This window comes from Lissotriton helveticus, chromosome 9, assembly GCF_964261635.1.
Source record: "Lissotriton helveticus chromosome 9, aLisHel1.1, whole genome shotgun sequence".
NCBI classification, from domain to species: domain Eukaryota; kingdom Metazoa; phylum Chordata; class Amphibia; order Caudata; family Salamandridae; genus Lissotriton; species Lissotriton helveticus.
The window spans coordinates 494,489,280-494,512,004 of record NC_136070.1 but is presented as its reverse complement, the minus strand read 5'-3'; positions in this window follow the sequence as shown (position 1 = coordinate 494,512,004).

Below are 22,725 nucleotides of genomic sequence, written 5' to 3'. Positions count from 1 at the left end.
GTAGCCATGATTTGAGAGTAGACTGAAGAAGGTGACGTTTTTTATTGTAAATATTTAATGAGTACTCTTCAGAAATTAAACGTTGATTTATATATGTGTAGATGAATAATAAATAGGTATAAGTTGTAATTAATGTGATTTTCTGGTGGTCATTGTATATCAAAAGGTAGGACTATGATTAAACTCTGAGCCATTTCACCCCAATAGCCCTACTTGTTGGAATTCATTGAATAGTAGTCTATTATTTACTATGCTGTGATAAAAAATGGAGCTCCAGGAGCTGGAACAAGTCTTTTACTGGCAGCTAAGGTAAGAAGAAAAACATTTTTAAATGTATGTTGTGTGAATTTTGGCGGGTAGGAATTTGTGTATATGTGTGAGTGTACGTTTCTGTATATGTGAGCATATGGGTGTTTGGGTGTGTGCATGAGTGAGTAATAGTGAAGTGGGTAAGGGTCAGTGGCATGTAGTGAATGACAATGCTTGAGATTGATTCTCAGTGAGTGAGTGAATATGAGTGAGTTAGAGTGAGGTTCCGTGATTTTCGACTTCGCTTCGTAGTCTGCCGCCATTTTGTGACAGCTGCCATTTTGTGTTGCCCTCACTCAGGCGACACGGCGAACATAGTGTTTTTGCCTTTTCAGCTGCTCGTCTCTCCTGTTAAAAAGTAACCCTTTGTCCTTGTTTGTGAAACCGATGTCAGGGACTGGCCGAGTTAGTTAATCCATGTCTAGACTGATTGATCCTTGTCTTAGTTGACTGTTTGGGTCCCACCATTCTTCCTTTACTTTACCTTGTTTGACTGGCCTTCACTATTCTCTCTGTGTATTCTCCTATTACACAACCATCCTTTGAGGCTCGCAAATACGTCCTGCCACCTGCAAATTGAATTACATGCACTAGCATTGATTAACTTGAGGGGAGAACACGGAGTTTGAAAGAAGGGCGTATACAGATACTTGATAGCTTGTTTTCAAACTTTTCTCATTTGTCAGTTTTGTATGTTTTGGGAGTAGGCATTGTAAAAATGTATGATATAAAAGATTGTGCGCCACCTGATTTTCTACGCCTAACAGAGTGTCTCGTGTCTCTGTCTGACAAGGCAGGTGAACCCGGAGATTTCAGGCGTGCCCTGCGCCGCTCGGCCCATAAGGCCAAGTTCTCCAACTGGCGCCCAACGTGGGGCGACTTCAGTGGTAGCAGTTCAGCCCGAAGGTCGTGAGGAGTCTCGCAAGAAAATTCTGGAGGATTCGCGAACCATGTCAAGCAACCCCTGTATGTCGAAAGTGGACCGAAGGTCTATTACAGCACGGCTACTCCTTTCCGACGGCTGCAGACGACTGCTGCCCTGACTGTCGCCCTGCCTTGGCCCTCTGGTGATGATTGGTATCGCAAGACGTTAGACGGACATCTGTTGGCGTGAGAAAATATTTAGTTAAGTATTCGTGGGTAGTGCCCACTCTTTTTTTGGTTTTTGTTATTCGACTCATGCATTAGCCGAAGCCGAGGGGTAAGTACGTTTGTGCTGTGATAATTGCCTTAAACCCCTTGAAGTTAGTGAATAGTCCAGTTCGTTACGAAATGCCTGGACTTATTAAGTTTAAGAAATTTTGCTGTATTAGTTGTATTAGGGATTCCCGGCTAGAGGACTCTTGTCCAATTCCTCCGGTTGGAACTCCCACTTATGAGCTCTATTTGAAACATGGTCTTGGCCTTATTATCTTTAATGAAACATGGATTCGATATACAAAGAAGAAAGATGGTGTTTTGCAGTGGCCACAAAATGGTAGCTTTGAGCCTGATGTATTAGACAACCTAGAAGTGATTCTGTTTAAGAGAAAAGCCCAGCCGGCAATGTTTGACTCTTTTCCCCTATGGCGTAAGGAGGCCAAACAGAAAGAAATTAAACAAGCGAAAAAAGATAAGAAAGAGCAAGATATGACGATTCTACAAGCTGCCCAACAGTTTAAGAATAATGAGACTGATCAAATCATTGCAATATCAGAACGACAGCATCGTATGGCAATAGATAGATGTTATCCGGTGTTGCCTCCTTCCACGAAGAGTAAAGATCTTGACGAAGATCCTTTAATGTCTCATTTGTTGAGATTACCTCCACCTTATGTATTAGGTGCTAATGCACCCCCATTACAACCTGTTGTTCAGCATCCTGTTGTTCAACCAGTTGTTCCGGTTCTTCCACAATTGCCCCTTCCAGTAATTCCAGCTCCACCTTCTTTGCCACCAACTTCCGTACCTCAGTCTCCTTTACCGTCAGTTTCTTTTACTGATAGTTCTTCTCCTGCTGTGCTTAACATGTTGTCTCCGGTCTTACTGTCAGATTCTCCTACGGCTCGTCAACGATTAGTTGATACTGTTTCTGGTATTCTGTCACCTTTCTTCGGGTCTCTTAATTTGACTCCTGCTTCGTCCCGAAGACAACCCCGTAGTCAAATTCCAGATACTGATGAGCAAATTAGGTTAGACTCTCTCGCTCACAATTGGATCATGAGTGGTCCACAGTATAATGTGCGCGATATTCTGGATACTTTTCTTCAGTGGAATGCGCCTAAACAAAGACATATTTTTAATGCTATGTGTAATACTCTTGTTAAAGGATGGGGTGATATAGATTTGGATTTACCTCCTCAGGGTTTGTTTGATATGCAGGCTAAATTCGATAAAGGACTTATTGTGGGTTCCGATGTCGAGGAAGCTGTTCGAACACAGTACTTTTAGGTCATCCTTTTTCTTTCAAACTTCTCTTGAACCTGATCTTGCAGTAAGGCATAAAGTGAAACACTATCCTATGCGGGAAGTTCCTCCAATATGGAGGGCAGCAGATCCAGGTGTTAATCCGCCTGTCCCTGCTCATTTTCAGCGTATATGGGTACATGTCCCTTGGAAAAGATCTGAAGTTCTGGCGCTTAAACAGTCTCTACCGGACCCCCGTAAGAATCCTGCTGGGTATTATAAAGAACTGTCCCAGACTGTTGATGCGTGTGTTATGAATTTGGCAGATATTGATTTGCTGATGGGAAATGTAGTCCCTCAAGCATTATGGGCTCGGATTCGTAGGGAAGACCACGATCAAGCTTTAGGTGGTAATTGGGCTGCTTTAACTGCCGCAGATGCAGCACAAATAGGTGGTGCTAAACCCGATGATTTGATTACAGAGTTGCTTGGTAGAATAATAGCTCTAATGAAAACAAGGATGCCTGCCCTCCGAGTTAATTGGGATAAGTTAGCTGCGTGTAAACAGAAGAAAGATGAGAGTGTCTCTGACTTCTTTACTCATTTTGAGGAGACGTTCATCAACAACAGTGGTCAAGATATGAGAACTGAGGGTGGACAGCGATTGTTTGTGGATAAATTTGTATTTAATTTACTTCCCGAATTATCGCATAAATTGAAAGATTCCGAGAGTTCGTGGGCAGTTTCTTTATCTGCCCATATATTAGCTACTGCTCAGTAGTATGAGAATAGGGATAAGGAAAAAATGATAAAGTAGAGAAAAAGACTAAAAAGTTGAAAACGAAGGTTCTTTTGCAACAAGCTTATCCCCCTCGTTCTGCTCAGCATCAATTGCAACAGCCTCCACAGTTTCAGGGATTGTTACAGAAACCTACACAGTTTGTTCCGCGACCTTTGTTGGGTCCTAATCAATGTGCCTATTGTAAAGAGGAAGGTCATTTCAAGAATAGTTGTCCGGTTTTATTGCAGCGTACCGGTGGACTATTAGGGCCACGAGGCCGTGGTGGTTTTCAGTCAGCACCTAGGGGTAGAGGGCGAGGTGCGTTGTCTCAGGGACAGCGTTCCTTTCCCCCTCAGAATACTATGAATTATTTTGATCAGCAGAATTCCCAGTCTGCACAATATTACAATGACGATTATTGTGTTGAGAACGAAAATCCTGATTTTCATACTAGCTAGGACAGCCGTAGACAAAGCAAGGGAGTGGAATCGGTTCCAGTGGATCAGAATGGGCCTTATGTTAACGTTGTTGCATTGGGTGTTTCAGAGCCATTTCTTTTGGATACTGGTGCAATGAGAAGTTCTATTATTCACTCCAATCTCCCTGGGGCAACTTTGTCTGGCTTAACAAATATTTCTGTAGGATTCTCAGTTAGCAACCCAGTTTCATGCCCTTTGCCCATCTCTATTGGTCCTTATGATTTGGAAGCCCTGCTCATCTTAACGACTGGTTGCGGTGAGAATTTGTTGGGGGTTGGATTTATTGAAACGTCTACATGCAACATTGTATTGTTCCCCTTCTAGTGTACACCTTACTTTGGGTGATAAATTGGTTTCCCCTATGTATTTGTCTAAGGATCAACTACCACTTGAATTGCGTTCACTTCCTGTTACCCTTTGGACCACGGGTCCGAATGATGTTGGTTTGCTCAAAATTCCACCTTACGTGATTACTGTCAAAACTGGTGCTCAGTTGCCAGGTATTCCTCAGTACAAGATTTCTAACGATGGCGAAAGAGCTCTGTTGGCTATTGTGTATGATTTAGTTCAGAAAGGTGTTGTTGAAAAAATGAGAGGAAATGTTTGCAACAGTCCTGTTTTGCCTGCTCTTAAACGTACTGATCCTTCTAAGCCTCCTGTATATCGTTTTGTGATTGATCTTCGAGAGGTTAACAAAATTGTTGTCCCTCAGTTTCCTGTTATCCCAGATATCACTGCTTTGCTCACAATGATACCTGCTTCGGCTGTTTGGTTCTCAGTTATTGATCTCAAGAATGCTTTCTTTAGCATTCCTATTGCAGAGGAAAGTATGGATTTCTTTGGTTTCTCTCTCGGAGGCCGAAGTTTTAGATTTCAACGCGCACCTCAAGGCTATTGTGAAAGTCCCTCCATTTATAGCCAAGCTTTGAAATCCCAGCTGGATGCTTTCTCCTTGCCTCCAGGTGCTACTCTTATTCAGTATGTGGATGACTTGTTAGTGGCTGCTGATTCAGAGGATGTTTGTAAAAATGCAACTGTTTCGCTTTTGCCTCATCTGTCTGATTACATCATAAGGTGTCACCTTCTAAGTTACAATATTGCCGCCAAGAGGTTACCTATTTAGGTCATCTCTTGTCGAAGGAGGGAAGGCGATTGACCCAGAACCTATTCATGCAATTTCCCGAATGTCCGTACTACCCACACAAAAGGAAGTGCGTGCCTTTTTGGGCATTACCTCTTATTGTAGACAGTGGAGTCTGAATTTTTCCCTGTTGGCTAAACCTCTGTTGGCACTTACTCTGAAAGATACACCCCATCCTCTTCCTTGGACTGATGAATGTCTGAAGAATTTTTATGATTTACGTACTGCTTTGTGTTCTGCTCCTGTGTTGGGTACTCCACATTACAGTAAGCCTTTCACACTCTACGTGCATGAACGAGAAGGTTGTGCATTGTCGGTTTTAACACAACAATTTGGAGACAAGCAAAGGCCATGTGCCTATTTTTCGGCTACATTGGATCCAGTAGCCAAGGCATTGCTCAGAGCAACAGCAGCAGCGGCGATTTCTATTCGTCAATCTGCTGGATTGGTATTAGATCACACTCTTGTTGTTATGGTACCACATGCAGTGGATACTCTCTTGAACAGAACAAAAACGTAACACCTTACGAGTGCTCCCTTGTCTGGGTATGAGTTCACGCTTTTGTCTAGTCACATACATATCAAGCGATGTAATGTTTTAAATCCAGCAACATTGTTACCCATTTTAGATGAAACAGATACACAAGAACAGCATGATTGTTTTCTTCGTACAGAAGAAGAAACTAAAGGCAGGATAGATCTAAAAGACACACCACTCGTGGACCCGGATGGGATCCTATGGGTGGATGGGTCTTGTTTCAAGCTTCCTAATGGTGATACGACTGTACCTATGCTGTTACCACTTTGTATACAGTAGTAGAAGCTGCACGTACTACACAGAATTCAGCACAAGCAGCTGAGTTGATTGCACTGACGAGAGCATGTGTATTAGCGAAAGGAAAGAGAGTGACTGTTTACACCGATAGCCAATACGCCTTTGGCGTGGCTCATAGCTTTGGTCGTTTGTGGAAGGAAAGAGGATTCTTTACTTTCCATGGGACTAAAATACAGCATGGTCAATTGGTAACTGACCTTCTTGAATCACTTGCTTTGCCTACCCAAATAGCGATTGTGAAGTGCAGTGCACATAAAAGGATCACTGATGATGTGGGTCGTGGGATTGCATTTGCAGACGAGGTAGCGAAAGAAACGGCGAGAGATGTTACAAGCCGCATGTATGTTGCAGGTCCTGCAAGATGGATCAGAGAAGGAGGTATGTGTGAGGACACAGTGGAGAGTGTAAAAATGATTCAAGAAGAAGCAACTGAGAAGGAATTAAGTAAGTTGAGAGAAAGTACGGGAATGTTGGATAAAACAGGATGTTGGACGGAATTGTCGGAACATCAACGTTGGTTGTTACCAAATGCCTATGTACTGCCTGTAGTTACTATGGCGCATGGTCCAGCTCATATCAGTGCGAAAGGAATATGTAAGCTTCTGGCTCCAGTATGGCAGAATGAAGGTATTCCTAAATGTGCGGAGAATGTGGTAAAGCATTGTATTGTTTGTTTGATGCATAATCCAGGAAAGGGAACACCAACTCCAGCAGGTCATTTTGCTCCCCATACGTATCCTTTGGAGGTTTTACAAATAGATTACATTCATATGGAACGTTCCAATAACCTCAAGTATGTCCTTGTGGTGGTCTGTGCCTTTTCCAGATGGATAGAGGCCTACCCCCTAAAGGATAATACTGCCTTGTCCACTGCTTAAGTCCTTTTGAAAGAATTCTTCCCAAGGTTTGGTTTGCCGTGCATTGTCTGGAGTGACAATGGAAGTGAATTTGTGGGTCAAATTATGAAGAAGGTGTGTGCGGGTATTGGGATTAGGCAGAAATTCCATGCGGCAAACCATCCTCAGTCAGCGGGTTTGGTAGAGTGCTATAATGGCACTCTCAAGCTCAAATTAGCGAAGATTCAGGCCAGCACGGGCCTTGCCTGGCCCGACGCCTTACCTTTGGCACTTCTCTCTACGAGAACAACTGTACATTTTCGTTTAGGACTTACTCCTTATGAGGTCGTTTTTGGACGCCGAGCCAATGTTTGGGGAGTCCCTCAACCTAAAAAGTACTCGGATATTCCATACCCATTGTTGGTTGATTATTTACATGACCTCACTACTAAATTACGTGTTATTCATCAACAGGTTCACAACGCTTTGCCGGAGGCTTCCTCAGATCCAGGTCATTCCATTCAACCTGGTGATTATGTCTGCATAAAAACCTTCCAGAGGAAGAAGATACTGGAACCTCGTTGGGGGCTGCCGCGACAAGGGCTTCTTGTCACCCGTACAGCAGTTAAAGTTGTTGGAAAGAAAAACTGGGTTCACGGCGTGCACTGTAAAAGGGTACCCTTGCCTTTACCTTACGACCAGTGGATCCAAGAAGGCATAGGAGATAGCGAAAGTGAGAAAGTACCCCGATTTGTACCTTTCAGTAGTGCACGCCTGGACTGGACAAGTTCTGAGAAAGAAGATGATGACGTGCTGCAAGAAGCTGTACCACCACATTTGAGATTGGACACGACTAACCCAGAGACTTTGTTTCGAGATGAAACGATACCTGGCAAGATACGGTACAACCTAAGATCCAGGTTGTCGAAAGACAATTGAACTTTGTTTTCTTTTCCTTTGATTACCTTTTTTTTTTAAAGACATTTCCTTTTCACTATCCATCAAGTTGCAGGGTCACGGTATGAGTCTTAGGCTGTGACCTGAGTAGTGACCTAGGTCAGCAGGACTTGCAGTGTCATAGGACGACTAATAACCACAACTAAGTGATCCAGGAAGATTACCGTGAGCAACGCCTTTAGAGTATGGCTAATAAAGTGGAGGGGAATGATAAAAAAGTTACAATGCATACAAGGTATAAAAAATTATTGTTTAATAGATGTGGCGTAGCATTGTGTATTTTAGTATGTCTATGTATTCTATTAGCTTGTGTGGGATGGATTGTCCACACTATGCAGCAAGCACCTGTTCCGACTCCTGTTCCTTTGCCTTCTTCTACTAACTCTCCGCATAAGTTCTATACACTCCCAGACCATGAACAAGTTAGGAGAACAGAATATTTCAACAATTCATTCATCCAGTTGTTACATCAGCATCAACTGGTAGTTAATACTACTGACTGTTGGGTTTGTGGGCTCATGCCCCATAACGCAGAGAAAGGGATGCCATATTTAGCTCTCCCGTTTTCATATGAAGGTTCTGCTTGGGCTTATGTGGCTATGTTTTCTAATGCATATCAGAACCAACTTCGATATCCTCCTGGTGATATATATACTGGTGGATCAGATTATAGTCATAGTCCTTTAATAAAGTGAATAGTGACTATGGCTAAAATTGTCGACATTAGTAAGATTCCCGTTGATGAGAAACGAGCATATGATGGTTGGAATGTGACTTGTTACATTACTAGCTTTACTGACAAAGCTAGACAAAGACGATCTTTACCAATTTGGACTGTACCTCATAAAGGTAACCTATGTTTGCAAGTAAATGGTCAGAATAATAAGAATAAATAGGAAAAGAGTGTTTGTTCACATACTTATGTCTATTCCCCCATGATTTCTTCTCTGTTGGTACCATCTCAAGGTACATATTTTGTCTGTCACGATAGAGCCTATACATGGCTTCCCGCTTATTTTTCAGGAACATGCTATATAGCTTTTCTTCTTCCCCCTACATACACTGCTCCTTCAGGACATCACAGAAAAAGATATGGTAGAGGGGTTATTGATTCTGGAGACACAGCTGAACAAGAGGGAGGAGACTTTATTAAAGGGTTTCTTCCCTTTTGGGGCCCAATGGCCAATAGCAGAAACATTAGACAGCTAGTTCGTGTTGTTGAGGCTACGATAAATGTGACTTCCGGAGCCTTGAGTAACTTGACGGCTGAACTTCAGGCGGATTGTCTTATGACCTTGCAAAACCGAATGGTTTTAGACATTGTCCTCGCTGATAGAGGAGGAGTTTGTAAATTGATTGGGTCTAGTTGCTGCATTTACATTCCTGATAATGCCCCTACAGTATACCAAGTCATTTCTAAGTTACATGTGATTTCCCAGTCTATTCATCAGGACACAGGGGATTGGTCTGTGATGGGATGGTTTTGGGGACTACTGTCCACATGGGGATGGAAAGTATTGACATTCCTTGGAATGATTTTAGCCATCATTTTCTCTTGCTGTCTCTGTTTGCAGTGTGGTCTCGCCATCTGTCTTTGTGCCACCTTGTGTGTCCCAAAGCCTGTGTCACAGAACACAGAGAACATTAAAATGATGTTGCAGCAACAGCTCACTGACCTCATGACCATTGACATTGACTCAGATTAACTTGAGTCCTTTGTGTTTTGCCTGAGTAATGGCAAAAGGAGGGGCTGAGGTTACGTGATTTTCGACTCCGCTTCGTAGTCAGCCGCCATTTTGTGACAGCCGCCATTTTGTGTTGCCCTCACTCAGGCGACACGGCGAATATAGTGTTTTTGCCTTTTCAGCTGCTCGTCTCTCCTGTTAAAAAGTAACCCTTTGTCCTTGTTTGTGAAACCGATGTCAGGGACTGGCCGAGTTAGTTAATCCATGTCTAGACTGATTGATCCTTGTCTTAGTTGACTGTTTGGGTCCCACCATTCTTCCTTTACTTTATCTTGTTTGACTGGCCTTCACTATTCTCTCTGTGTATTCTCCTATTACACAACCATCCTTTGAGGCTCGCAAATACGTCCTGCCACCTGCAAATTGAAATACATGCACTAGCATTGATTAACTTGAGGGGAGGGGAGAACACGGAGTTTGAAAGAAGGGCGTATACAGATACTTGATAGCTTGTTTTCAAACTTTTCTCATTTGTCAGTTTTGTATGTTTTGGGAATAGGCATTGTAAAAATGTATGATATAAAAGATTGTGCGCCACGGAATGAAGTGGCAGTCTCCTGAGAACCTACCATTGGTGTACTTCTTGGACAACTGTGCTTAGCTGCAGCTAATAAACCTGATTTTCTACGCCTAACAGAGTGTCTCGTGTCTCTGTCTGACAAGGCAGGTGAACCCGGAGATTTCAGGCGTGCCCTGCGCCGCTCGGCCCATAAGGCCAAGTTCTCAAAGAGTGACTGCCAAAGAGTGAGTGAGTGAGAATAAATGAGTTAGTTTAAGTGGTGCAAATGAATCACTGTGTGTGAGAATGAGTGTAAGTGAATGAATACGTGGCGTTAGTTAGAATGTGGGGTTATGCTTGTGAGTCTTGCATTGGCCGTACCATATTGAAAGCTATTCTTGACTTATGGATGCACCCATGGCACAATACTGCCACTGGCATGCTGCAGGCATTTCCTGGCGTGAGAGGCACCTGTCATGAAATAGTGGTATACTGGAGGTAATTTTTTGCATAATGGGCTCCCATGGTAAAAAACTAGTACTGGCATACTATAGGTGATCCTGGCCACATGGGGAACTCTTAGAAAACTGCTAGGATGGGCACGTTGAGGGCAATGCATGTAATTAAGGAGGAAAACTATGGCAACTGAGAGGGCTGCAGACATGACAGAATGCTAGCCCTCACACACTAGAGGTCATTTTTGACAGATATGTCATCCATGGCATATAGACCACATTAATGGCAGACTTCTGGCACATACTCATTACATGCAATTGTTGGCCGAAGGGGCACCCATGGCTTATGATGGGAGTGTATGATATATTAGGGGCACCCATGATAAAATGCCGGCCCTGGCACTATAGAGGTTGGTCAGTTTTGACATATGGGGCACCAAGAGCACATATTGAAATAAACAAATCAACTCCTGAGGAGCGTCAGCTTTTATTGATTCGGCACAACATGAAAGGATCTCAATAGTTAATGAGGGCTCTTTAGTGCCTGTGGCTTTTTAGCACATCTAGGTGAAAATTGAGCTTGAAAGGAACCCTATGACCTCATTTTTTTCTAAATCTTCTAGAGGAGAAATCCACTTGAACACTCATAGAAGAGATCTGGCTCACTCACTTCGCTTGTTCAGTACAAATCAGGGCATGTATTACTCTCCACCACTTTCAAAGATAATGTCAGCACCCTAATATGGGTCATATATAAAAGAGACATTTGTCTGTGTTGAGTTGCTATATTAGTCATGCAGTTAATTTCAGCAATGCCAATTATCATGGTGTTATCAGGGTTAAGATTATGTGGCATCACTTTTTGGAAGAATCAGGGTCATAAGTCATATGATGTAACTCCCTGTGTCACTACGGAGGTCTGCTTAGCAACTCATGTAATAAAAAAAGACTTCAGCAGGAGTTAAGGGTACAACAGGTGTGCACTATGAACCTTAATACACCTATTGTTAAGGCACTGAACTACTTCAGGTAAGGTGCTTTTGAAAATATCATAGTGTTATGATGCAAAATGGTTGCAAATGGAGCCTTCTTCCTCATCCTCGGGAGTGAGTGAGAGTGTTCAGGACATATCTATGCTGTTCATTTGCGTATACATCAGCTACCATCCCTGCTGACATCACACTTGTCCCCAGGCCTGAAAGTAGCCTATGTTCTGGATTAATCAGGACCAGAAATTGGCCCGTGCACCCAAAAACAAGTGACCCACCTTTGCAGATCACAACCTTTCATGAAAAATTGCTTGGATAGTGAGGGAGCTAATTTGGGGATACGTTTGTTATAAATTAAACTCTTCAAATGTTCTAGAGGCGCTGGCATTATCCACTTGCTGGAAACACTATTATTTCTCTGCAGCTCACACACAAGTCTTCCAACTAATACGTCCCTAAATCAGTTGCTCACTCTAAGCCCTTACTCACCCTCTGATCTCTGAATCCTCTCTCTGCAATCAGGTTCTAAATACCCTGGTCATTCTTATTGATCCTTGCTTGGCCCGACCAACATGACCCCAGAAGCTCATGCGAACCCTCTTGTCTGTGGGCTTCTGTTCACTCTTAAGAATCCATTTGTGCTTCTCATCCTAAGGCCTTCAGACTCTTGCTCATCATCAGTTGGTTTCTAAACTACCCACTAATTAAAAGGACCCTTATACTCATTTCCACTCTCTGGTCCTCTGGGCAGTAGGGGCTGCCACCAGATGGGAGTGATGGGGTGGGGGAATTTATAAAATAAAAACACGTACCTTTTCGCCAACCGCCGCCTCTCCCCGTCGTCTTTATCTTCCTTCTTCCTGCAGTCCCAGCAGTAGGAAGCACCCGGCACCCAGCCTCCCAAAAGCCAATCAAAATGCTGCAATACAGCATTGTGATTGGTCTGAACGCTGTGGATCAGCGCTCAGATGGGGACTGGGAGGGTTTACATGTTCCTCACCAGCTGTGTAATGCAGCCTGGTGAGGAAAATGCAGAGTACGCATGACTGCTTGGCCGGCCAGATAGGGCCGGTCAAGCAGTCATGCCCACTTAAGGAGTGAAAACTACTCCTTCCCTGCTCTACCCAGCCCCCCCGGACATGAGAGTCACTGAATTCAAAAGGAAAAATACAATTATAATAACAGTACATTATCATAATTGTATTTTTCCTTTTGACCAGTAGGCAGCGTTCCTCCGCCATAGCTGAGGAGCAGCCACTGCCTCCAAGGCTCAGGCTCAGATCCTTAGCTTCCAACTCTCTCTTGGGATCCTTTGGATTCCAACTCATCATCTGGTCACCTGTTTTCCCTGTTCACCATCAGACTCTGTAGCTCTTGGTCACTATTACTTGGACACTCCAGGACTTCCTCATTTCCTTGAGGACCATGTTTATGATGCTATTCTGCATAACTTACATATCCGTATAGCTTCCTTGATGTTTTGCTCATTCTAAGGGCATGAGGTGTATTGTCACCACCAGACGGTTGAAGCTCCTGCTCACCCTCAGTCCTCGCAGTGGGCATTGGGGGTGAATATATACTTCAGAGGCATAGCTGAGTTTAAATCACTGAGCCTCAAACTCACTCTCAGGGTCTAGAGGTTTATGCTTACTCCAAGTTGCCCGACACCCTGCTCACTCCAAGGGCTTTTCAGGCTCCTGCTTGTCCCAATGGCTCTGGCTCACCTGGGGGTGCTAAGGTTCTTGCTTAGTGTCATTTACCGGTGGTGCCTGGCCACGCTCAAGTGCTCAGAGGTTCTTACTTAGGGACATTAAGCATTGAAGAGCCAGTCCACCTTAGACCCCTTGGACACGTCATCTTCGAGTTGCTGAATCTCCTCAATTTCACATACCAGAAGATCTTGTTTACCTTCAGATCACTGACTTTCCCGGTCACCCAGAGGTCTCCTGACATCTCTGCTCACCCTTCATAAGTCAGAAGACTCACTGCTGAACTTTAGGCTTCTGTGGCTGTACACATCCAAGTCTCTGTGTGTGATGTCTTAGGGGCTATAGCTCAGCTTGGTACCTTTTATACTGTGGGAAGAGCCATGATCAGAATGTGCTTGACATGCGGGAGTAAATCACTTCCACTACAGCCGTTCTTTTCATTTCTATATATTATCTGTGTCCTTGCTCTCTCTTTCACCCCCACACTGAATAGCCCTTAACAACTCCTGCTAGTATTGATCCCTCTCCTCCCTTTCTTTACTCTCTCATTTCACCTGTACTCTCATGTTCTCATCCACCACATCTATTGGATTTTCAATGTTTCTGAATGCCTCACCATATATCATACAAACTTTTCATTCTGCCTCACTCCCTCTGTCTTTCTCTCATTCAACAAACCCCACCCTCTATTTTAATCCCCTCCTTTATCATTCTCCCTCCCATTATTCTGCCTCTCTTGTTTTCCATTTCTCGTTCCCTGTCTCTCTCTCTCTCTCTCCGTAGTTGCCCTGATTTTCTGCGTTTCCATCACCCCTGCACTATTTCCTTCCCTCTCTCTTAGTCTATAAACTCCCCCTTTCTCATTCCTCTGTCTCCCATATGCACTCTATCCTTCATCCTTTATATACCTCCCATGTCCTTATTCCCCACTCTCTCAATTCCTATTGCCTCCTGGAGTTTTACTTCAGGTCTTTTTTCTGTCTTGAAAACTCTCCCTTTCTTCAATTGTGTTTTCTCATGACAGTCACCCTCAGTTCACCCTCATTTCTCTCTAGCCGTTGTACTTGTTTGTGTCCTACATCTAAAGTTATATTTCATTGTGACCCATTTTCGGGGTTGCTGCTGTCAGTAACTACCGGCTTTATCAAACATTGACAATTGCAGAAGACCATTCTTTGTAGAAATCAAATAGAATCCTATCCTTGTGAGTGCTTTCAGTTCTGCATGCTTTCAAAGGTTATTCAGGAAAATGTAGGGGTCTTGTTCTACCTTTCGAAGAGAATAGAGCAAAAGTATGTTTTATGGTTGAATGGTAAAGAAAAATCCCAGGAGCGGCCTGGGCAGGTAAGAGCAGTGGCAGTGGGGCTGAAGGGGGGGGGGGGGGAATTCGACAGATGACAAAGAAGGAAAATTAAATACATAATCAACCAGGCTCCACCACTCTTACTCATCACTGTGCACTTTTTGCTCTCTGGCACTATGCACTTAGAAGATTAATAAATGAATGATTAATCCCATTCTACTGAAAATGTAGTTATTTTTATGAAGAATCCCGTCCTGCAGGTGCTGAATGTCTCCTTTCAGCCATATAATTTGGATGTTCTGCATTTGTGGTGTGTTCACTGCAAACGATGCTGAATTGTAACTCAGACCTTTCCATACTTGTTCAGTGCTCCATTGCAGTAGTTCTTAACCTGTGGTTCAAGGACCCCTGAGGGTCGCAAGACCTACTCAGGAGGTTCTCAATCATTTTTCAAAATTAAATGATGTTAAAATTAATACATTAAAGTTAATAAAGTATATGCACTTAAAGAAGCAAAATAAAAAAAATAAACATGTTCTACATGTGATTGTGCATTAAGCAACATGTTTCAACATTTGAGGATTTGTTTGGTGTCTGCTTGTTTTTTGTTTGTATTATTTTGAGGTTCAAATCATAGAAATTGATTAGGCCAGGGGTCCATGGTTTCTAGTAATGACTCAGTAGGGGGGGGGGCTGATTCCAGTAATGATTCAGTGGGGATCCACAGAAGTCAAAAGTATAAGAACCACTGCTCTATTGCGATCAAGCAGGGTTTTCACTTTACAAATACCTATAGGTACACCAGGGGTACAACCAGACCCAAGCTTTGGGGGGCCTAATATTTGGAGGGGTTGGGGGCGGAGCCATCATCAAAGTCAGAGTCAAAATTACTGTTAGGGTCTCCCTCTACTGTTAAATGTCTGATTGTAATACTCAATTTGAAGCTGAATTTTGTGATTCAACTTCTGGGTCCGTCACTAGCAAAATGTGCTTTATAATCACATTGACAGTAGCTGAATAGGGTGTAAAACATCTTTTCAAGATATTTGGCATAACTCAGCTTTTATCAGCATACAATACATTTACAGTATTCGTAGGACTGGCTGTTAATTTAAAAGATAACTGCCTGGATGTTGGGGAAAAGGTGCCTCATGACCATGCTCCCAAACCCATGGAAAGCAGAAAGTGTATATCCTGGTACTACGTAATAACCCGAAGTTCCAATTAACATCAACTATTCTTGATTGTGATATGCTTAGGGCCTCCAAAAACCTTAAATGCAACCCCCATTTGGAAAGTTGTTGGCTGTAAAACAACACATCGTTCGCCGCACCCACTTACACAATATTATCCGCCCCGGGCACCACCACACATGGTGACCCATTGGGTAATTTTTTTCAGACCAGACGTTCAGGTGCTTCACTCTCCTACTAATTGCAGAAGGCTGCTGGTTCCTCAGGAGCCTTAACTGGCCATACAAGTACGCCTGTGGCCATAATACTACAAGTAAGTACGTCCTTGCCCTCGATTACCCTTGGGCTCTAAGTCCGCAATCGATGTTGTCTAACCTCTAATTTCTAACTTAGATCCAAGGATCCATAAAATGCAGCAGTCCCCTTCCAGGGATGTGTTCTTACTTGGCACCCTATTCAGCCCACCGATGCCTCATACCACTTCCCTCACACTAATCCTCTGCATATTTGATTAAGTTGTTCTCCGACCTGTTGCGCGCTTCTTGCTATCTTTGCCCTTCTAAATCCCAGCACTGTCAGCCCTTCCTTGGACGGCCCCCACGGTTATTCGAGGCACGCTCCACCGGCAATTTGTACACTGTATATTACTCTTAGACACACGATTTACCACTTCTTAACATGCAGCTTCCCCCCAGTGACCTATCCAATCTTTAGACACCTCTAACATTGCTAGGAGTTTTATTCTCTCCTTTTCCGGATTCTCTTGACTCAGTTTTTCCTACATGGCTAGCTCCAATTGTTCACTATTAATTATAAACCTAATTGTATAAGTAAATTACGTGGCTCACATTCAGTTTTTCTGAACATATTCTAAACCTTCTTTTGTTTTTACCTTATAGATATTAGGTGCTCACACACCAGTCCTGATGAAGATCTCAATTTCTTGAGATCGAAACGTCGTCGACTCTAATACAACCAAACTCCTTGTTTATTATATATAAAAGTGTCTATAAGGAGTTTCTTCTTGTTGTCACTTCGATTTCGGTTTTAAAAAAAAAATCTCACTCACAACAGCACACTTTTTCACTTACTTGTGAGCACCGGATCTATAATCCTCTTAGAATACTGAAATTGAATCATATTATGTAATTAATAAATGAATTGCTTGACATGGTTTACTTGTGTCCCGTCCCATAATTGCCTAAAACAAACTTCCTTAAGTTGGAGGATATAGGACTCACTGTCCTTTTTGTTTTTTTGAGAAAATATATCGCTATCATGATCTATTGACCTTAAATGAACCACAGTTTTTCAAAATCTATCTATTAACCCAGGTTCAGATAATTGGGGTCCCCTAGTTATGTAGTACATGTAAAACAACACAAAGAACAGAAACTAAGCACAAAATGTGAGTATATATGGTTACCCCACAGCAAAGAATAGATTCTCGTACTTGCAAGATACCCATGAATAGTGGCAGCTGTAAAATATAAACTAGTGGTAGTAGCTGTGAAAATATTTGTTATGGTGCATGAACAATAACTCATCTACAATTTAACTCTTTGAAATGTTTACACATGTTTTACTGATGGAACTGCGACTGTATTTCAATAGGATTTTTCTTCAAGGTGAAAGGATCATGTAGCACCTCATTTGGACTGGTTCACCTTCAGGTTGCTAGCTGAGATAAACATAACTCTTATCCTCTGTTAAGTTGTGTTCCCCTGATGACCCTCCTTACCCCTGCTGTGCTCAAATCCCTTGCTCATGCACTGTCAGGAAATATCACTGAACTGTTTAAACTCAAACTTTACATATTTCTGGTATGGTTTAAGCCTCATACAACCAAGATGCATTCACCACACTACTGACAAAAATTGAATTTGTATCCCTCTGATGTAAAAGAAATGATCTCCTGATACCACTTCTACGAGCCTTAGGAATTTTATTTTAGAAATGATGGGAGATAAACAATTGTGCATGGACAACATGTTGGATACCTAGCAGATGCTGGTTGCTGAGGTGGTTGGTGAGGTGTCAGTTGGTTAGTTTTGGGCTGGCTTTAACACTAGTGGCTGCTGGTACAACAAGGATTTTTGGCGCCCCACCTATGGCCTCTACTTCAGGATTCCTTCACCATCAGCAACAGTGCCCCTCATCTCTCTACAGCAGTGCTCCAAAAGTGTGTGTCGCGACACAGCACTGTGTCGCCTACTCTTAGACCTGGCACCATTGGCGTGGGTCTCCCTTCCATTTTTGCTGTGCCTCATGTGTTTTTGCTGGTGTTAGATGATTTAAGCACTGTGCCACTGCTGTCCAGTGCCACAGTGCAAGTGCTCCCTACTGTAAATTGATGTATTGATTAGTGGTTCCCTGATTGGATATTTGGTTTACTTGTCAGCCACTAGTATAGTGCACTGAGTGTGCCCATGGTGTGTAAATCCAAATGCTGCTAGTGGGCTTGCAGCACTGGTTGTGCCCCTCACAGAAGCGGCCTTGCAAAACGTGTCTAAGGTCTGCCATTGCAGAGCCTGCTTGCAGTCTGGTACTGTCATGCCGACTGGGCAAGTGCACCCACTTGCCAGTCCCTAAACCTTCCCTTGACTTCATATTAGTCACCCCTATGGTAGGCCCACGGGCAGGGTGCATTGTAAGTACAAGGTAGGACAAGCCCTGATGTGTGTGGCATGTCCTAATAGTGAATTACAGCCATTTTCGTTTTTCACTATTGCAAGGCTACCTGTTCTCCATAGGCCAGAATGGGCTGTTAGAATTATTACACTTTATAATCCTAGCAGACTCAGAGAACATGGTAGAAATTCGAGTTTAGTATGTCTGGACTAATAAAATACATCTTTTAGTGAATTTTATTTTAATATTCTGTGTTTGCAAATACCACTTTTAGAAAGTAGGTATTTGGCTTTGTCCCATTTTCCTTCCCTGACCTGACCCACTGCGTTTGTTAATGTGCTCGGTTTGCTGGAGTTTAAAGTTTGGCTTTTTCAGTGAGCCCTTCTACCCTGTGTGCAGATGACCTCAAACTGTCCAGTAGTCATTGCGCTGTCTTTTTGAAGCAGGCCTGCTTACTGTCTGTGTATTATAGCATGCAAGTTTGTTCTGTGTGTAGCAGAGTCTGCAGCCGTGTGATGCTGTATGCGTGAAGGAAGCTTGAGTCTGTGAGAACGGTGTAGCTGTGCGCAATGCTGTGTGCGTGCAGGAGGCTTGTGTCTTTGTGCACAGCAGCTGTGCGCAATGCTGTATGCAGGAAGGAGGCTTGTGTCTGTGTCCATGGATAGCATGCCTCAGGCCTCATCTCTCAGACTCTGCCTACATGAGGATGGATGTCTGTGTGTAGCAGTTTCCGTCAGCATACAGCGCACCCAGGCCTCAAACTCTGTGTTCAGCATGCCTCAGATTAGGCATTATTAACCCCATGGCTCAGACTCTATGCTACGTGCACAAGACCCCTGCCTCTGACTGTTTGCTCCAGTTTAAGGCTTTCGCTGCTCAGCAGGCCACCTGCTATCTAGTGCTGCAGGCCTCATGGTTTTCAAGTTCAGTATTCTGAGGTTCGGTCTCCAAGTTACACATTTTTAGAATTACAAAGACCTATACAGGGAAGAAAACAAGGAGGAAGAAGGAAAAAAACATGTGCAAGTGGGTATTACAGTCCTCCAATAATGTCACTACTGTGGTATTACACAGAGTCAGCCATCTATAGTATACAACATCTTAGAGCTGCCTCCCAGGTCATGTTGCCATCCATTTGTAGCCCTGGACCTCTCTTTTTGTACTGTGTGCTCCTGGGACCATGTCTGGTTACATTCATGTTTAGGCTTTTCAACTTGCATTTATTTGCCTTCCTGTTTTTTTGTTTCTGAAGCTTTTTCTTTGTGTGCAAGTTGTTGAGTGTGTTTGTCTGCCTGTGAGGGTTTCTGCATTTGTTTTGTGTATTTTTTCACAGCTGTGTGCGAGTTTAAAGCCAGTTGTATTTGAAACATCTAGCAGGGCAGACATGGTTTCAGTTACTTTAGGGTTTACTGTCAAAAGTGCAGGTGCTTCCGGTTATGTTTTGGGGTGCTCCCGGAGAGTTTGTCTCGTTTCAGCATTGTGTGTTTGTTAGTCAGTTGCCCTATGTGTCTAGGAGAGTGCAAGCTTTTGTGTATGCTCTGTCTGAGAATTTGTGTTCACCATGCCGTCCCTTCTTTGGGTCCTCCCTGAGTGTATGTGAGCATGAGTGTGTGTGTGTGAGAGAGTGTGAGCTCGTGTCTGGAAATGTCACATATTTCTATGCATGTGATTGTATGTTTGTTTTTGAACATGTGTCAGTCATCCTTTGTCTGTATATTTATGCATGTTTGTGGCAGAGTATGAGGGGGTGGTATGGGAGACATTCACATACTCCAGCACTCTAGGCAGAGTATGAGGGGGATATATGAGAGACACATTTACACACCCCAGGTACCCACTTCTGTGGTAAGGTATGCATGTAAATATTTCAAATGGGCAACAGGTGAAACATGTTTTCTAAGATTTACTTTTTCATGTTAAATGCATTTTTTTATTGTGGCGATTTGAAGGGGTTCAAATGGCAAGAGGTAACTCATATTCAGCAAGGCAGCAGGCAGACTTTGTGCATGGTTGAAAGGGTTGGCAGTGCGTGCACCCGCCCTTTTTTTGCCGTAAATCACTGGGGCATGTGCCAATGTGTGCATGATTATATTCTTGTTTCAGGAAAAAACCTAACCTTGCTTGCACCCAGTTTTGCCAGTCACTGTCTTTGTTAGAACAGATTCACAATCGCTTTATTAACCTTCCTGCTTTTTCAAATTTTCTTGAAAATCCACCATTTGCCCACTATTTTTTCAAAATTTTCTCGGGGGGAGAACTCCCCCCGAACCACCTTTAGGCGGTTTGGGCTTGCGAGCTGCGCTTGCTCGCGTTACCATGTCGCAAGATGAAGATTGACTAAAAGGTGTGTCACCACTATGAAAAGTTTGGAAAGCTATGCTCTACAGACCCTCTCTCACATACTTTTACTAATCCACTCAGTTATCCACAACAAATACAGATCTGTTTTTCACAGCAGGCATATTAGCCCTCTGCGCTTTTTTATGGCGAGTCAAAACTGCCTCTAGACAAAACTCCTCTAGCAGGAACATTAATCACAAGAGTTATCTTGCCATTTTTGTCACTGCCTGAACGCTGATTGCACACTGAACTCTGCAGCAGATGCCTTTCAATTGTACGTTCTTGCTCAACACAGCACCCTTCTCTCCCTGCGAGGTCAGCGCCCAGTGTGGCCGCACCAGTTGCACTGTCCTAAAGCTGGCCCTGGTTTGTCTAAGAACTTTGTCTTGTATGGTAGGAGGGAGAATGGGCTGTAGTTGGAAGTAAGGGTCAGTGGATGGTTTCTTGAGCAGGGGCATGATGGTGGCTTGTTTCCTGGTATCTGGGAATGTGGCCGAGTCACTGGAGGCATTGAGGATGGGTTTTAGTGCTTCACTGATCAGTAGGAGTGCTTTGGTGAAGGCATAGTGGGGGCAAGGGTCCTCACGGTGCTAGTGATTTTGATATTGGCGATGACAGGCCACAAGGACAGGAATCGTTAATCAACTGTAATGGGAAGTTGAGATGCGACAGTGCTGTGCTCTGGTTAAGGGTCAAAGTTGTGGTATTTGTGGAGGTGATTTTGTTACCGAAGAAATCCAAGAGCTTGTTGAAAAGGTCTTATGAGGGGTTGATGTTGCTGAAAGAGGCAAGAGGTCTGGGGAAATCGTTGAAATATTGCTTTGAATGTATGATCTGCAATTGTTTTAGAACCTTACTGATGGAGCTCTCTCAAGTGGTGAGGTTATCTACCTTTTGGTTTCCATTTGTTGTGAATAATGTGATGTGCTACAATGCTCCTCCTTTTCCTTGATGCAATGCAATCTCTGCTACACCTTAGCTACTCATTTGGATGCCAAGCATTTTCATATGAAAGAGGTGTGGCACTGCGGCTAGGGCGACTGACTCCGGAATCTGTGGATCACTGTTCGATCCCCGGCACCGATGGCAGATTAGCCCAGCACCATGTAACTCTGGGCAATAGCTTGCTTAATCTTCCTGAAGGCCCCCAGCGCCTAGAGACCCTTACGGGTGATTGTTCGCGCTTTACAAATGTGGATTATTATTAATATTATAGATCATGGCTCAGCTGAACCAAAAGGCACCAGATTTTTGACCCAACTTGAATGCTTTTTTTGACACTGTCCAGCAATGGATGGACCACAACTACCTGGCCATTTTCCCCCGACAGGCCAGAGATCTTACTTTTTAGTAGAAAAACTTCACCAGAGCAACTGTTTGCTGCCTTCTTATATGGGTGAACCACCAACGCCTGTGGCAAATGCCAAATGAATTAGTGTGATTCTTTGTGAACATCTGCTCCTTCGCCCCTAATATTTCCTGTTTCCAACCCCTGCTTTGGGTTACTGACGCCACATAGGAAAATTCTACCTTTCCTTGCAAGTGATTGTTGGCTACAGTTATGCTCATGCTTGCCGGCCAGGTTGGCTACTTTTATTCCATGAATTAAGGCCTCCCTGCTAGGCCCCAGAATATCCAGAATTATGAGGTAAGGATAAGGCTGTTCTGTAAAGAAACGAAAAATGATCAAGTGATGTTTTGAAAGTGTAGGCTTCCCCGGCTGTCCTTGGACCAAATAATCAGGTTTAAGACCCACTGCCTCTCATAAAATCTGCTACAATAAAAGGCCATCTTGGGTCAGCCTCTTCTTCTGGTTCCCGGATAAATAAACCTTGCAGTGGGGAATAGTCATTCCGCTTTGATGACCCTAAATTTTGGAATGAGCCTCGGTTCTCCTTCGGATGAAGCAAAAATGATCTGGTCCTTAAGAAATCAATCAAACCTTTCCTGTTTAAATAACGGAGTCACTGGCCATTTACCATACTCTCAGTAATGCTTGCTATTGTATCAAAGGTTTACGTTGTTTTAGTGTCAAATATGTCTATAGTGGACATCTTAAGTGAGGCGTGAGAGTTTAGAACCATGTGATGAAAGCAAGGTGTGGCACCTACAGATGTGCATAAGCAAAGGGTATAGGG